Here is a 17077-nt window from a genome sequence, read left to right as displayed (position 1 = left end):
GCCTAGGAGAAGCAGACGAGGAGGCAGCGTGTGCCTGCAACATATTTGGGGTGGAAATGGATGGATGGAAATGAGGTGGAGCCACCTGAACCACATTATGCCAGTCACTGTCAGGGAAAAGGACATTAAGCTTGAGATTGAATCAGAGGCTACTGCATTGGTCATTAGTGAGGATTCAAAGGAGTACGTCACCATCAATACGCACGAGGGATTATTCAAATACAATCCCCTGGTATTTGGAGTGGTGTCTAGCCCCGCCATTTTCCAAAGGACAATGGACTCTTTGCTGCAGGGGATTCCACACGTAGCAGTGTGTCTTGATGATATTTTGATCACGGGAGCCACGGAGGGAGAGCATCTGGCTAATTTAGAACAGGTGCTGAAGAGGCTCTTAGATGCAGGGCTGCGATTGAAACGCAGAAAATGTGTGTTCCTGGCTCCTAGTGTGACCTACTTGGGACACAAGATTGCAGCTGAGGGGCTTTGCCCAGTGGAGGACAAAGTGAGAGCTATCAAGGAGGGCCCAAGCCCCAGGAGCATCACTGAAATCAGATCATTTTTGGGCACGGTGAATTATTATGGCAAGTTTCTTCCGGACCTCTCAAAGGTTTTGGCCCAACTGTACAAGCTGCTTCACAATGACACTAAGTGGCAGTGGGGTGAAGAGCAGGAGGAAGCTTTCAAGGAAGTGAAAGAACTCCTGCACTCAGCAAAGCTGCTCGTTCACTATGACCCAGACAAGGAGATCACCCTTTCATGCAACGCTTCACCCTGTGGAGTCGGGGCAGTTCCCTCACACGTAATGGAGGACCGTCCAGAGAAGCCTATTGGTTTTACTTCACGTACACTGACGGCTGCTGAGAAGGGATATTCACAGCTGGACAAAGAATATCTGGCCATTGTTTCTGTGGTCAAATGCTTTCATCAGTACCTCTATGGACATGCATTCACAATTTATACGGACCATAAGCCACTGATGAGCCTTTTTGCTGAGACCACTAGCCTCTGCCAGGATACAGTGTTGGGCTCTCACATTGTCAGCCTACCAGTATACTATCGTGTACAGAGCGGGTGGGGATAATGCAAACGCCGATGCGCTGAGTCAAATCCCTTTACCTGAGACGCCTGTTACTACTTATGTGCCTCCAGAGACTGTGTTTGCATTGGAGAGGCTGTCCGAGACAACTGTAAAGGTGACCCAGATCAAGCAATGGACAGAGAGGGACCCAGTCCTGTCTCAAATCAAGACTTCCCTTTCACAAGGTTGGCCCAGAGTTGTGGAAGGAGAGGAACTGAGGCCTTACGCCAAACACAAGTTGGAACTGAGTCTGCAGGATGGCTGTATTTTCTGGGGGTTGGAGGGGGCTGTATTTTCAGGGGGTGCCTCCCCCTGGCCGTTCACAGATTGTGGAGGAAATTCATGAGACTCATCCAGGGGTGTCTCGAATGAAAAGACTTGCAAGATCCTACGTCTGGTGGCCAAGAATGGATCGGGATCTGGAGAACAAGGTAAAATCATGCACGCAATATCAGAGCAATCAGAACATGCCACCACCAGCTCCTTTGCACCCATGGGAGTGGCCAGTATACCCCTGGTCTAGGCTACATTTGGACTTTGCCGGCCCCTTTATGGGGCAGATGTTTCTTGTAATGGTAGATGCGCATTCCAAATGAATCGAAGCTCACATCATGAGCAACATCACAGCCCCCTCAACCATAGACAAACCCAGGCAAGTGTTTGCAGTCCACGGGTTGCCTGACACTCTGGTCACTGATAACGGCCCGACATTCACCAGTGAGCTGTTCAGTGAGTTCATGCAGCAGAATGGCATTTGTCACATTCGGACAGCCCCTTTCCACCCAGTCACAAATGGTTTGACTGAGCGGGCTGTTCAGACAGTGAAGGAAGGCCTGAAGCAGATGACACAGGACTCTCTTAGTACCCGGCTTTCACGTTTCCTATTTAAATACCATCTCATGCCACAGACTACGATTGTACGCACTCCAGCAGAGATGCTGATGGGGTGTAGGTCCAAGTCAAGATTGGACCTGCTGCGCCCAGACATGAAGGCAAAAGTGGAGAGAAAGCAGGAAAAGCAGAAGGGGGACATGATCAACATGCGCGAGAGAGATGGTTAAAACCAGATGACAATGTCTATGTGAGAAACTTCAACAGTAGCAACAATCAGCAATGGCTTCCTGTGGTTATTCTTAAGCAGAGTGGTCCAGTCTCCTATGTTGTTAAGCTGACTGATGGGCGTGTTTTTCGCAGACATCAGGACCATGTGTGCCTGCGTCATGATTCCGGCTCAGAGGTAGACAGTTCCATGGAGTTTCCAATGGTGAGACAGACTGCTGGGGAAGCACGTCCACCCGTGACTTTGCTAGAGGGAGGCACACTGCCAGAGGGGGCAGAGTCCCCTGAAGAGGATGGACAATCTCACGCAGATGCACAGATCCCTCTCGTGTCCCCAACACCACTGACAGACCGAATCTTTGATTGGATATTTTATTTGTTGTTAGATTGAATGTTGAATTTGCCACGTTTTTCAGGTGTTTTGTATTGGTAACCTGTTGCTCATGATGCCACCGTTTTTATTTCCCAGTTCTTCTATATTTGGGGAATGTTGGATTTTAAAGAGGGAGAAGTGTTGTAATGTGAGTATAATTAACAGTAAGTTAATACTAATCGGGAAGCTGTTGGTAACAAGAGGCGGGATCCGAGGTTGACGGGGATTTATTTCCGGTATGCATTGTATGTAGTTCCTCCACCTATGCCGCACGAGGTACCTGAAAACCTCTGTATTGTAAATATCATTTGCCATCCCAGATAAAGATGTTCTTTCGGCCATAAAATTGTCGAGCGGTCCTTTTGTAAAGTAAAAGTTACCACACTACCCATGTCATTGATACCAACATGGACCACGGCCTCTGGATGTTCACTCTCCCATTGCAGAATGCTGAGGACTTGATCGGTGATGTCCTGGACCCTGGCACCCAGCAGACAACATACTACCTGGGAATCTTGTCTTTGCTCACAGAACCTCCTGTCTGTTCCCGTAACAAACAAATCCCTCATCACTACACCGTGCCTCATCTCCCCCTTTCTCCTCTGAGTCAGAGGACTGACCACTGTGACTTTCCTCTGTTAGGTCATTTCCACCCCCCACCCCCAACAGTATCCATGGTGATATTACTGTTGTTGAGGGGGATGGCCACAAGGGAACTCTGCACTGCCTGTTTAACCCTTTTCCCCTTCCTGACAGTCACTGTTTCCTGTGCCCTGCACCGTGGTTGTAACTATCTCTCTATAGGTATTATCTGTCACCCCCTCAGCCTCCCGAATGATCTGGAGCTCCAGTTCCAGCTCCAGCTCCTTAACACAGACTGTTAGAAGCTGCAGCTGGATGCGATTCCCTGCCTTTGTACTGGTGCATTCAACTATCCTGCCTGGCATCTCTACTGTTTCAGCTAAGCAGATATAAAGAAGAGAAGGAAAAAAATCCTTGACCTTTTCTTTGCTTTTTCTGACTGAAGTCTCAGGATCACCACTTTAACTCCATCCACTCCAATGGCCACTGCACTTTCCCCTGCCTTCCTTAATCTGCTCTTGGGAATCAAATCCAAACATCAATGGGTCACCGGTCAGAGCTCAGTGATGCTGCAGTGATCCAAAGCTACCCTTCTCTGCTCATTCTGTGGACCTGATTGATATCTGCTCCTCTCAGACTTCTGATGTCCAGATTGGGCGCTGGTCAGAGATCAATAGGCTGGGATTGTTCTCATTCGAGTGCAAGAAGCTGAGGTGTTCATAAAATTATCAGAGGCATAGATAGGGTAGAAAGTTAAAGCCTTTCTCAGAGGAGGGGGTGTCTAAAACTCAAGGATATAGGTTAAATGTGAGACAGGAAATATCTGAAGGAGATCTGGTGGGGAAATGTTTTGCACAGAGGGTGATGGCTATATGAAACATACTATCAGAGGAACTGATAGACGCAGGTGTTATGTTTTGTAACTTCAAAACATTAAACTAATTGCACGAAAAAAGATAGAGGCAGGAATGAGAATCTAATTTTGTGTTTCCTTTAAACAAGGTGCTCCACGTATCACGAAGTAGCGTTATGACGTATGCAAAACCCATAGTAAGTTATATAAACAACAAGGAATGCTTAAACAATATATTTGCAAGATTACTCAGATATTACTTAAATATTAAATACACAACACTCCTCTCTGCTTAGCTCTAAACTCTAACTCAATAGAGAATGCATCTCAACTATATACACAGTATACTATCCACAACATAATAAGTTTTAAATTATCCCATGCAGGCCTGATGATTTATTCACTGTGGAGCATTTCTTATTCTTGTGGGATAATGTCTTTCCTGACAAGAGGGGTCACTTGGCTTGGCAACTGAGACTTGTGGCTGTGAAATAGGTTCTGAAGCCTCCTCCGTGGTGGTTCCAGGATCGACTCAGGGACTGCAGGAAGTGGTTCTGACAGTGGTACCCTCCATTCCTCTCTCACAATTAACTCTGCTCTCATCAACTAATCAAAGATATCAGACATAATCTCCATGGTGTAGGTGGTCCAGTTCTAACCTTAACCTTTCTGAGTACCCAATAGTAACAGGGACATCGAGGAGCAGATAGGGAGACAAATTCTGGAAAGGAGAAATAATAACAGGGTTGTTGCGATGGCAGGTTCTAATTTCCCGAATATCAATTGGCATCTCCCTAGAGTGAGGGGTTTAGATGGGGTGGAGTTTGTTAGGTATGTTCAGGAAAGGTTTCTTGACACAATATGTAGATAAGCCTACAAGAGGAGAGGCTGTACTTGATCTGATATTAAGAAATGAACCTGGTCAGGTGTCAGGTCTCTCAGTGGGAGAGCATTTTGGAGATAGTGATCACAATTCTATCTCCTTTACCATTGCACTAGAGATGGATAGGAACAGACAAGTTAGGGAAATGTTTAATTGGAGTAAGGGGAAATATGAGATTGTCAGGCAGGAACTTGGAAGCATAAATTGGAAACAGATGTTCTCAGGGAAATGTATGGAAGAAATGTGGCAAATGTTCAGGGGATAGTTGTGTGGTGTTCTGCATGGGTATGTTCCAATCAGACAGGGAAAGGATGGTAGGGTACAGGAACCATGGTGTACAAAGGCTGTTGTAAATCTAGTCAAGAAGAAAAAAAGAGCTCACAAAAGGTTCAAAAAATAGGTAATGATAGAGATCTAGAAGATTATAAGGCTAGCAGGAAGGAGCTTAAGAAAGAAATTTGGAGAGCTAGAAGGGGCCATGAGAAGGCCTTGGCGGACAGGGTTAAGGAAAACCTCAAGGCATTCTACAAGTATATGAAGAGCAAGAAGATAAGACGTGAAAGAATAGGACCAATCAAGTGTGACAGTGGAAAACCGGAGGAGATGGCAGAAGTACTTAATGAATACTTTGCTTCAGTATTCACTACAGGAAAGGATCTTTGTGATTGTAGGGATGACTTGCATCAGACTGAAAGGCTTGAGCATGTAGATATTAAGAAAGAGGATGTGTTGGAGCTTTTGGAAAGCATCAAATTTGATAAGTCACCAGGACTGGGCGGGATGTATCCCAGGCTACTGTGGGAGGCAAGGGAGGAGATTGCTGAGCCTCTAGCGATGATCTTTGCATCATCAATGAGGACATGAGAGGTTCTGGAGGATTGGAGGGTTGCAGATGTTGTTCCCTTATTTAAGAAAGGGAGTAGGGATAGCCCAGGAAATTATAGACCAGTGAGTTTTACTTCACTGGTTGGTAAGCTGATGGAGAAGATCTTGAGAGGCAGGATTTATGAATATTTGGAGTGGCATAATATGATTAGGAATAGTCAGCATGGCATTGTTAAAGGCAAGTTGTGCTTTACGAGCCTGATTGAATTTTTTTGAGGATGTGACTAAACACATTGATGAAGGTAGAGCCATATATGTAGTGTATATGGTAAGGTACCCCATGCAAGGCTTACTGAGAAATAAGGAGGCATGGGATCCAAGGGGACATTGCTTTGTGGATCCAGAACAGAGTTGCCCAGAGAAGGCAAAGAGTGGTTGTAGATGGGTCATATTCTGCATGGAGGCCGGTGACCAGTGGGGTGCTTCAGGAATCTGTTCTGGGACCCCTACTCTTTGTGATTTTTATAAATGACCTGGATGAGGAAGTGGAGGGATGGGTTAGTAAATCTGCATGTGACACAAAGGTTGAAGGTGTTGTGGATAGTGTAGAGGGCTGTCAGCGTTTACAGTGGGACATTGATAGGATGCAAAACTGGGCTGAGAAGTGGCAGATGGAGTTCAACCCAGATAAGTGTGAGGTGGTTCATTTTGGTAGGTCAATGCAGAATATAGCATTAATGGCAAGACTCTTGGCAGTGTGGAGAATCAAAGGGATCTTGGAGTCCAAGTCCATAGGACACTCAAAGCTGCTACACTGATTGACTCTGTGGTTAAGAAGGCATAAGGTGCATTGGCCTTCATCAATCATGGGATTGAGTTTAAGAGCCGAGAGATAATGTTGCAGCTATGTAGGACCCTGGTCTGACCTCACTTGGAGTACTGTGCTCAAATCTGGTTGCCTCACTACAGGGAGGATGTGGAAACCATAGAAAAGTTGCAGAGGAGATTTACAAGAATATTGCCTGGATTGGGGAGCATGCCTTAGAGAATAGGTTGATTGAACTTGGCCTTTTCTCCTTGGAGTGACGGAGGATGAAAGGTGACCTGATAGAGGTGTATAAGATGATGAGAGGCATCGATCGTGTAGATAGTCAGAGGCTTTTTCCCAGGGCTGAAATGGCTAGCATGAGAGGGCATAGTTTTAAGTTGCTTCAAAGTAGGTACAGAGGAGATGTCAGGGTTAAGTGTTTTATGCAGAGAGTGCTGGGTGTGTGGAATGGGCTGCTGATGGCGGTGGTGGAGACAGAAACAATAGGGCTTTTTAAGAGTCCTGGAGTGGTACTTGGAGCCTAGAAAAATAGAGGCCTATGGGTAAGCCTACGTAGTTCTAAGGTAAGGACATGTTCGGTAAAGCTTTGTGGGCCAAAGGGCCTGTATTATGCTGTATGTTTTCTGTGTTTCTACCCTCTTCTGATCAGCTCTGCAGTCCCTCGCCAGGTGCTTGTCCAGAAGTGAAACATCAAACCTTCTTGTTTGAGGAGCCTTCCATTTATCAGCCTTCCATTTATACTCCTGAGATTTGGTTTGAGGAGATCCAAGCATGAGTGCAAGGGGTGACCCAGGAACAGCAGAGCTGGTGAGTTGTTGAATGCGGAGTGTGCAGCATTGTAATATGCAAGGAGGAAATTGGCAAGCTCCTGATTTAGTGTCTTGTGTCCCGATGACATTGCTCACAGCATGTTCTTTAGACTCTGGACAACATTTTCCACCAATCTATTTGTAGCTGAGTGGTACAGTGCAGCTGTAATGTCATATTCCATTCAATTTTGGGAATGACTGAAACTATTCCCCCACAAACTGTGGTCCGTTGTCACTGACTAAGTGTTTGGGAATACCAGCCCTTGCGAAGAGGCTTCACAACACATCAATAGTGTGCAAGGCTGTAATGGAGGCCATTGGGAACACTCCTGGCCACATTGTAGATCCACCCAGTACTACCAAGAAATTTGGACCCACGAATGGCCAGGTAAAATCCCCATGAATCCTCTGCCAGAGCAATGCAGGCCGCTCCAGGGATGGAGAGGCACGGTTCTTGGCATCTTCCGGACTTCTTGTCATTCCACACAGTGTGATTTACAAGCTGTGTGATTTACTGATTTATCCCAGGTCACCAGATAAAGATTCAAGCCAACACCTTCAGTGTAACCACACCTAGATGACCAGCATGTCGCCCCTCCAACACTTCAGCTCTCAGCTTGGGTGGTACAACAACTCTTAATTCCCACATAACGGCAACTCCATGAAGGACAAGTACATCCCAACACTGGTAAAAATGGGTAAGCGGGATTTCTGTTGCACATACCAGCCATTTTGTGTGTCCTTGTGGACCTGAGACAGTGTGGGGTCTTCTCTGGTTTCCCACTGGATCATTGCTGCTGTCACAGGGAGACTTTTGATTTGGGTTGGGGAGAATACGTTAAGAGGAGTGTCTTTCTTTTTGTAAGTTTTTCCGGTATTTCCTTTTCCGAGAATAAACAGGACAATTCATCACCATTTGCATGAGCTGGTGTCCTCTTGATTTCAATCTTGTCCTGCAAGAAACAAAACCCAGCTCTGCACTCGTGCCCTTCTGTGAAATGAAAACGGACACTACTAGTTGATGATCAGCAACGAGGGTAAACTCTCTCCCGCACAAGTACTTGTTAAAATGTTTTGCTTCACAAATCGGACTCGAGGCCTCTGTATAATTTTTCTCTGCAGTGGTAAGGGAAACTGATTTGAATTTGAAAAGAGTTTGGGGCATTCACTTCCATCACTAATATTGTGATACGTACGACTGCACCTTTTCATAAGGAGAGGCATCGCAAGCAAGCTTCACTGGGTGATGTGGATCATAATGTGTGAGTTCAGTGTCTGACATCACCATTTCTTTTGTCTTTTTAAAGCCACTTCACACTGCTTTGTCCATTGCTAAAGCTTCCCGGTCTGCAGTAATGAGTTCAAGGGTGGAGCACAGTTGTCGGGTTTGGCAGGAACCTGTTATAGTAATTGACAAATCCTAATAAAGGACTGCATCTGTGACATTTCCTTGGGGCATTCACCACTGCTTGAATTTTCTCAGCACACTTGTGAAATTCTTGTGCATTAATATTGTGATCACAGTAAGTAATGTTGTGCTCCGAGGCCGTAGTCTGCTAACCTTTTAACACTGAGTACCTGGACAGTCTTGCAGCACCTGGTACATGTCTTTCAGTTGGAGTGCAGGTGCAAGTGCTACTTCACAACCAAGCCTATTATTGCGATAAAGCCCTTTGTGTTTATGGGGAGAAACACTTTGGACTCTTCCATTTCCATCTGTGGGCAGGCCTCAGCTAAGTCCACTTTGCTGAAGTGACCTCCCACACAAAACACAAGAAGCGGGAGTAGGGCACCCAACCCATTAAGCCAGCTCCACCATTCAATAAGATCATGGCTGATCTGACCATGGGCTTGTCTCCGCCTACCTGCCTTTCCCTACAATCCTTAATTCCCCTACTATGCAAAATTCTATCCAACTTTGTCTTAAATGTATTTACTGAGGTAGCCTCTACTGCTTCACTGGGCAGAGAATTCCACAGATTCACCGCTCTCTGGGAAAAGCAGTTCCTCCTCATCCCCACCCTAATTTTACTCCCCTAAATCTTGAGGTTACGTCCCCTAGTTCATCTCACCTACTAGTAGGAACAACTTCCCTGCCTCTATCTTATCTATCATAAGTTTTATAATTTTATGTTTCTATATTACTATTATTATTACTTTATTGTCACCAAACAATTGATACTAGAGCGTACAATCATCACAGCGATATTTGATTCTGCACTTTGCACTTCCTGGAGTACAAATCGTTAGTAAATATAATTAAAAAAAGATTATCTATAAGATTATCTCTCATCCTTCTGAGTTCCAGTGAGTACAGTCCCAGGTGACTCAATTTCTCCTCACATTCTAACCCTCTCATCTCTGGATCAACCTGGCGAACGTCCTCGGCATTGCCACACAGTGCTCCAGCTATGGCCTAACCAGTGCTCTATACAGTTGCTGTATAATCTCCCTGCTCTTAAATTTAATCTCTCTAGTAACGAAGGCCAACATTCCACTTGTTGCCTTGATGACCAACATTCCACTTGCTGTACCTGCAAACTAATTTTTGTGAGTCATGCACAAGCATTCCCAAGTCCCTCTGCACAGCAGCATGCTGCAATTTTTTACCGTTCAAATAACCTGATCGTCCATTTTTCCTTCCAAAGTGGATGACCTCACAGGAAACAACATTGTACTTCATCTGCTTGGATATGCTACACTCGGTCCCTGTGGTACACCACTCACTGCTGATTGCCAACCAGTGAAGCACCCATGTATCCCAACTCTCTGCTTTCTATTGGTTAACCAATCCTCTGTCCATCACCCCCAACTCTATACATCCTTACTTATGGATAAGTCTCTCATGTGGCACCTTATTGAACGCCTTCTGGAAATCCAAGTAAAGAGCATCCATCTGTTTCCCCCTATCCACTGTGCTTGTTATATCCTCAAGGAACTCCAGTAAGTTTATCAAACAGAACCTCCCTTTGCTGAATACATGCTGGGTCTGCGTAATGGATCCACTTCTTTCCAGATGGGCCTCGTTATTTCTTTAATGATAACTTCAACTACAGATGTTCAACTAACTGGCCTATAGTTAGCTAACCTTTACCTACAACCTTTTTTGAACAGTGGTGTAACATTTGCCATCTTCCAGTCCACCAGGACCTGCCCGACGTTCAGAGAATTTTGGTAAATCATCGCCAAAACCTCAAATATACCCTCTGCCATTTCTTTCAGTACTCCGGGATGCATTTCATTAGGACGAATGGATCTTTAGGCCTACAAATTTGCTCAGCCCTACCTCTTCAGTGATAGCTGTTGTATCGAGGTCCCTATGTTCCAATGCATCCATATCATCTCTCTTCAACATGTTAGATGTGTCCTCCACTGTAAAAACCAACAGAAAATATTCGTTCAAAGCTTCGGCCATTTCCTCATTACCCAATATCAATTCCCCCTTGTCCTTCAAGGGGACGATGATTACTTTGGCCATCGTTTTCCACTTTATGTAATTATAGAAACCTTTACTCTCTGTTTTTATATTTTGTACTAGTTTATTTTCATAATCTATCTTCCCTTTATTCTTTGGCTATTGGTTCTTTGTTGCTTTCTCAATCTTCCAGTTTCCCACTACTCTTGTTGACCTTGTACACATGAGCTTTTAGTTTGATACCCTCCTTTATTTCCTTAGTTATCGATGGCTGGCTCTCCCCACCCTTACTGACCTTGCTTTTAACTGGAGTATAAAGTGCCCTTTCACTCACTGTGCCTTTAAATTCTAGTAATCTTTGTCTCTTATGCACTTGACCTTTCTGCACTCCATCCTTACTTTTCTCTTTTTTACCTTGTGCTTTTACTTTATCTTTATCCACACATTTCTTGTTTACTTTATCCATACTTCTCCAATCTACTGAACCCACACCCCTGCTATTTTGCGATTCGCCAGGATCCAGGTCCCATCATGGTTTAGGTGGAGCCTGTCCCAGTGGAACAGCTCTGTCCTTCCCCAATACTGATGCCAGTTTCCCATGAATTTAACCTCCAGAAAAGTTTGCAAAAATATCCTCTATCCTGGGCAGAGGGTATTGATCTACTTTCAGAACTGGTTTGATGGTGACCTTAAAATCACCACAGATCCTGACAGTCCAACTCTTTTTGGGTACCTGGACCGCTGGCATTGATCATGGGCTTGACTCAGCCTTGGAATGTATCCCTTCAGCCACTATGCAATCTAGTTTACTGACTACTTCATCACGGATGGCATAAGAATTGTACGGGCTTTGCCAAACTTGGGTGCAGCATTTCATTTAACACTATTTTACCATTGATGTATTCCAGTTTTCCAACCCATCCTCATTGCCACTGTTATGATGTGTAACTTCAAAACATTAAACTAATTGCAAGAAAAAGTTGAAGCTGGGAGTGCAAGTCTAACTTAATGTTTTACATTAAGCAAGGTGTGCCACGTATCATGTGGTAGTATTGTGACATATAACCCGTAATAAATTATATAAACAACAAAGAATGTTTAATCAAAGATAGTTACAAGAATTCTCAAATATTACTAAAACATTAAATACACAACAGCAGGAACAATCACAACATTTAAAAATCATTTTTACAGAGACATAGGAAGGGAACAGAGGGATGTGGGCTGAATGAAGGAAAACAGAATTAGTGTAGATCGTCTTCTCAGTTGGCATGGAAAAGTCAGGCCAAAGGGCCTATCTCTGTACTCTACAATTCTATGATTATTTTTGAAGCAGCTGCACACTTATTCATCATAAATGGCAGCAGCTGATGGAACTGAAGGGTGTGCAAGAAGGTCCGAGACTCTTGTCATCTCTATGTTACTGAAGAATATACTTACTCATCAAACTTCTGCATTGATTCACCAAATGTGGCAAAAGGTTTTGACAACCTGCTTGGATCCACCGTTGTCCTTCTGCTGGACTGCAGGACATTCCATGCTGACCATTGCTTGATAAGCTTGTTTTAAAGGTTTCGTCATCATCAAAGCTTTCTTATGATGAACAAGCAGGATCTCACTCAACAGAGCGGAATGACAGTAAGTAAACCAACCAATTTATATTTTCAAAAACTGAGGGACGGAATAATCAAAAATACCCTGTCCCTTGGACCAGTATATTTGGGCTGAGTTCAGAGGCAATTAAATGAGTCAGGTACACAGGCATTAGACCTGCAGTTTGTCTCTGTAAGCACAGAATTCAGAGGCAAGCTGAATTATGAGGCTATCACCAAAATCACAGAGTCAATAATAATCAGCTACACACACATAGGAACAACGTCTTACTGTTCCAACAGTTCTGTTGTAGGTATTGTTCAGGAAGGAAACTGGTAGTTAATATAAAAAGTTACAAACACAGGCTCACAACTTAAAGTAACTTCTGATCTTGTATTCAATGTCAATGGTGTTAGTTTTAATATTTGTAATTCCAGAGCTGTAGCACTGTATAACATTGAATAACTACGGGTATTGTAGATTTACATATCTCACGCTGGTTTCAATTTTACATCCATTGCTTTTGTGGTACAAGTGGAATTGAAATTTGAACAAGCTTATGTGTATGTCTAATGCAAGCACATCTCATAAATGCAAATCACATAAGATGCTGGAGGAACTCAGCAAGTCCAGGCAGCGCCTACATAAGGAAATAAGCAGTCAGAATTTTAGGCGGAGACCTTTCATTAGGACTCATTACTGATGAAGGATCTTGGCCTGAAGCATCAACTATTTATTTTTCTTGGTATATGCTGCCTGAACTGCTGAGTTCCTCCAGCATTTTGTGTGTGTTGCTCAAGATTTCCCGCATCTGCCGTAACTCCTGTGTCATAAGCCTGGCTGAATTTTCCAAGTGATTCATTTGGACTGAACTTGGCAACGTTCATTGTCTTACACTCTGACAAGAAATGTTAATGTTCAAGTCTATAGTGCTGGAAATCATAACAAACATTGTGTGAGCAAATTTCCAGACAATGAAATCTGAGGAGCACAGTGTAAAAAGGGAATGAAAAATTGGCCACCAGATGGTGCTATTGCTAGAAGAACTCAGAGCTGCAGAAGATCGACCTTCGGTTTGCAGTTCTAGCCTACAACAGCACCTGACATGGGACTCTGTAAAACCTATTTCTCTTACCACGGATGGTGCCGGAAATTAAACTTGAAACAGAAAAAATAGGCCTGCATGGAGAAAGAGAAGAGAGTTAGTCTAAGTGACTCTTTCAAAGAGTTGGGCTTAGCACAACGGTCCAAATAGTTTCTAGTTTTTTGTTTGATTCTGGGTGTGATGCTGTGACCTGATATTACATGAAAGTACTTTGGAAATAGCATGGTGGCATTACTACTTTGAACTTGGTTTCATTAGTCGGTGGTATTATTTGCTCAGCCTTCAAAATCATCCATGTAACACATCAGTACAAGGAGGAAGCTGTTCAGTTAAAAGCAAAACTCTGTAGATATCAAAGATAAAAATTAGAAAGAATTTCAGATAGATTTTGTCTCAATCCCCAGGGCAAATTCCAAAAACTCCTCTGGTTTACTGGTGGACAAAGGAGGAACATCGTTATTTTCTTCTGACGCAAGTGCAAACAATGATGACAAACCTGTTTTATTTAACATTGGCCTCGATCTCTGCTTGCTCTAGTAGTTTAGCAGTGCTGTAATTTGGTGGGAGTCATCAGATAATGCTAATTATCCCAACTTGTCAAGCGACTTTTAGAATGCAGAAGTATTTGTGTTTTGTAAGTGAGACACATAACATGAAGTTTTTTGGCATTTCTGGTTGTGGGTTCAAACCCCTATCTAAGATGCAAGGGCCCACTTCAGGCTGACATTCCCAGAGCAGTAGTGAGGAAGAAGTGAACCCACTGAAGTGTCATCTTTTGGTTCACTTGCCATGGAGCTTTGCTTTCTGGGATGAGGGGATTGTGTAAAGAACCATGAATCCATTAGCCCTGTACTCAGGAGTTGAGAAGAATGAGAAGTGATTTTATTGAAACACAGGACTCTGAGGGGCCAGAATGGAGTCGATGGCTCACTGGTGCCTAAGCTGACTGGTTGATGGGTATCTGGGCTATGGTGTTGAGTTTGTAGATGGTGGGGTTAATAAAAGGATTGGCTGCCTGGTTGCTCCGCCTGCAATTGCAATGAAAGACCTTATTCTAAAATCCATTCTAAAATTCAAAGAATGGATCAAATTGTGGAATCGGGTAAGGCAAACAGAAAGAGATGTGTTTTGTTGTCAGTTCCTGTTGGTGCTTTGAAGTGGCCATTCTGTTGAACTCATGTCCCCCTGGCTTGGAACATCTGATGGTCAAACGCAGATCATTCCATTCACCTCAGAAGTTCACACTCGTGGTGCTGACGACAGGTAATATACCGATGATAAGCAATCACTCATAATACTGCACAATGTCATTTGCAGACAAGAGACAATCCATGCTGACGCATTTCAGATTATACTCAGACACTTCAACCAGGCTTGCTTGAATAAAACCCAGAGGTTTTCACCAGCACCAGAGGACCCAGCTAACTGGACCATTTCTATGCAATAATAAGGAATGCCCACCTTTCCTTGCCCAGACTGTGTTTTGGTAAATCAGATCATTTGGCTGTCCTACCTGCACACAGGTAGAGCCTGAAAAGCAAGGCTCCAGAGATTAGGACAACTAAGGGATGGTTACAGGCGACAGAGGAATAATTACAGGATTGCTTTGAGTCAGTGGACTGGGCTGTGTTCCTCATCTAGAGATCTGAATGAATATACCATGGTTGTAACAGACTTTATTGAGACAGCTGTAAATGAGTGTATCCCCACAAAATCATTCAGTCTTCCCCAACCAGATGCCTTGGATGAACCATGAGGTCCAAAATCTGCTAAGGAGCAGATCAAAGGCATTCAAGTCTGGAGACCAAAAAAGCTATTAGAGGTGTAGGTATGATCTCTGAAACGCCATCTCACGGGTAAAGTGGAGATTCTAGACCAAACTTAGATCAACGAGGGATGCTCGACAGCTGTGGGAGGGCTTGAATGTTACCACCTCCCACAGAGTTAAATCAAGGGACATGAGAGAAAGCAGGGCTTCACTTCACTGAGCTGTATGGCCTTTATGCTCATTTTCTCTGTCAGAACATAGAACCCTGATATCTCCTGATGATCCTTGATTTCAGTTTCCGAAGCTGACATGTAGGCTGCCTTCAGGAGGGTGAATCCACGGAGAGCAGCTGGACTGGACGGGGGTATCTGGCCACGTACTAAAGATCTATGCTAACCAACTGGCTGGTGCGCTCACTGAGATCTTTAACCTCTTGTTTCATCAATGTTTGGTACCCACCTTCAAGCTGGCTTCAGTTATGCTGACGCCCAAGAAGAGTATGGTGGCTTGCCACAACGACTATTGGCCAATTGCATTTGCATCCACAGTGATGAAATGTTTTGAGAGGATGGTGATAAAACATATCAGTTCCTGCCTGAGAGGCTACTTGTATCTGCTCCAATTTGCCTACTGGAGCAACAGGTCCACAGCAGATGCCATCTTACTGGCTTTTCACGCCATCCTGAAACACCTGGACAGCAAATATCATCATCCCCTCAAAACTAATCAATAAACTCCAAGACCTTGGCCTCGATACTTCCTTTTGCAATTGGATCCTGGATTTCTTCACTTATAGACGCCAGTCAGTTCAAATTGGCAACAATATCTCCTCCATGATATCCATCAGCCCAGGTGAGGACAAGGCTGTGTGCTTAGCCCCCTGCTCTACTCACTTTATATTTATGACTGTGTGGCTCCAATGCCATATTAAAGTTTGCTGATGATATCTCTGTTGTAGGACAAATCAAAGATGGTAATAAATCAGCACACAGAAGAGAGATTGAAAATCTGGCTGAGAGGAGTCATAGCAACAAACTCTCGCTAAATGCCAGCAAGTCCAGGGAACTGATTGGAGATTTCAGGAGAGGGAAACCAGAGATCCATGAGCCAATCCACATTGGAGGATCAGAGGTGGAGAGTGTTAGCAACTTTAAATTCCGGGGTGTTATTATTTCAGATGACCTGTCCTGGGCCTGGCAGTAAGTAAAATTGCAAAGAAAGCACACCAGTGCCTCTACTCCCTTTGGAGTCTATGAAGACATCTAAAACTTTGACAAACTTCTATAGATGTGTAGTGGAGAGTGTATTGATTGGCTGCATTGCAGCCTGGTGTAGAAACACCTGTTCCTTTGAGTGGAAGACCCTACAAAAGGAAGTGGATTTAGCCCAGTATATCATGGGTAAAGCCCTCCCAACCATTGAGCACATCTACATGAAATGCTATTGTAGGAAAGCAGCATCCATCATTGGAGATCCCCACCACCCAGGTCATACCCTCTTCTTGCTGCTGCTATTGGGTAGAGGAGCCTCAAGACTCACTCCACCAAGAGCAGTTACGACCCCTCAACCATCAGGCTCTTAAATAAAAGGGGATAACTACACTCACTTATCCCATCATTGACATCTTTCCACAACCAATGATCTCACTTTAAGAAATCATTATCTCATTATCATATATACATTTTATTATTATAACATTAATAATAAAATATACTTTGAATTCCTATGAATGTGCAATATAGACACATAGAAATTACTGGTTATGATGGTTAACTAAATCTTGTATTGAGCTTTAAGCAAAAAAAAGTCCATCTGTCCTCATTTGGACTCGGGCTTGGTGATTGCTCTGCGGTGCACTTACAAGATGTTCAGAGGTTTCTTCAAAACTGTCCTTACTGTAATGTC

Source organism: Hypanus sabinus, chromosome 11, assembly GCF_030144855.1.
Source record: "Hypanus sabinus isolate sHypSab1 chromosome 11, sHypSab1.hap1, whole genome shotgun sequence".
NCBI classification, from domain to species: domain Eukaryota; kingdom Metazoa; phylum Chordata; class Chondrichthyes; order Myliobatiformes; family Dasyatidae; genus Hypanus; species Hypanus sabinus.
This window is presented reverse-complemented; position numbering follows the sequence as displayed.